The sequence below is a fragment of the Capsicum annuum genome, chromosome 1 (genome assembly GCF_002878395.1).
Source record: "Capsicum annuum cultivar UCD-10X-F1 chromosome 1, UCD10Xv1.1, whole genome shotgun sequence".
Taxonomy (NCBI): domain Eukaryota; kingdom Viridiplantae; phylum Streptophyta; class Magnoliopsida; order Solanales; family Solanaceae; genus Capsicum; species Capsicum annuum.
Genome location: NC_061111.1, coordinates 19,056,501 through 19,058,199, shown reverse-complemented (window position 1 = coordinate 19,058,199; position 1,699 = coordinate 19,056,501).

Below are 1,699 nucleotides of genomic sequence, written 5' to 3'. Positions count from 1 at the left end.
TGTAGCTTCTTCTTTATGGGGTAGATTAGAAGGCTAGGATGGGAAAAGTAAACTTGCCTTATCCTCGTACCACAAATGCATATCTGTAATAGTCTAGAAGTCTTAGGGGGAAAGAGAGGCCTATGGTAATCTGGTATGCCTGGCTTGGCATTCTTGGTCTGTCACAGATCCCTCCTCTCTTTGGCGCCAAGTTTCGTGTAGTCCACTTTCTTGAATGGCCCCTGAACTTCAACTGCTTTTGGAGAGGGAGAAGTTGTAATTATTTTTTATTTCCGATTGGAGAGTACGATGGTTATTGCTCTTTTCTTTCTCTTAACCAACACTGTAGTAATGCATGGCTCCCTCACCTTCTTGAATGGTATGGCACCCCTCTTGGATTTGAATTCCTCGACAGCTTTAGAGATAGCCTCTACTTTTTTAAAGAGTTTATCCTAGCTGTCCTTGTAATCTTCGCATTTGCAACGAGAACACAAGGGTGAAGAGGGGTGAGAGGGACCTGTGTATGGGTGAAAATGGGTGTTTTGAAACATATTTATTTTTTCATGAGCATCAATATACTCATCATCTTGAGTGGTAGTAGTATCAGCATGCCTACCACCAACGCTAATAACTTTACCAAAAGAAGCACCCAAATCTGCCTTAGTAGTTTGGTTATGAAGAGCCTCAAAATTAGGCTTACCTTGCCTAACTACTCTTTTTATGGTTGTTGCTCTAGCCTATTCCTTCTTTATTAACTTCACCGCTGGGTCTTTTGTAGTATCAACATGACCTAGAGTAATATAAGAAGTCATCACTGGCTCTTTCTCAGTAGGCATGATCCATGGATGCACAACCTAGAAAAAAAGGACAGATATATTTAAATCATATAATATAATAATTTTCACAGTATGGTTACATTTTAACATAATCAACTTCTGCAACAGATTAATAATATGTTGCATCAGATTACCCATCTGTTGTATAGTTTGCAGTAGAGGGTTAAAATCTATTTGAGTCGGGTTCAGAGAACCAGAGCAACACATCGATAATATGATACAAAATATCAGTCAACTGTCGTAACAGATTACCAATCTATGTCACCAGTCGCATAAGACGGGTAATCTATTGGGTTACATATTATGCAATAGATGATCTGTATGTGTATTAACAATATGTTACATTAGATTACACATCTGTTGTATAATTTACAGTAGATGGTTAATTTGTTAGGAGTCAGGTTCAGAGAACCAAAGCAACAGATGGGTAATCTGATGCAAGATATCAATCATCTATTACAACAGATTATCCATCTATTGCACCAGTTGGCACAGGACGGGTAATTTGTCGCAACAGATGTCCCATCTGGTGCATCAGATATAACATCGGTTGCACCAGATATAACATTTGTTCAATATCTTTCATTAAGTAAAATTATTTTACTTGAAAAAGACGTACTGCATCATTCGGAGGGTTAAAGAGATCAGCCTCCTTAATTTTGGTGTTGTTCTTTGCAGCCAACTACCTAAACATCCTTGGATGAGAAACCTTATTCGAGTAATCCATTACCTACTTTCGGAGGGGAGGAATGACTTTAAGTGTCCAAGCCTAAAAAATGTAAACAGGAAGCAAGCAAAAAAAAGTCATCATAACTATATTCAATATAAATTAATGGATGAGTAAAAATAGTGATTAATTTTACCATGAAAGCCCAAGAAAAGCC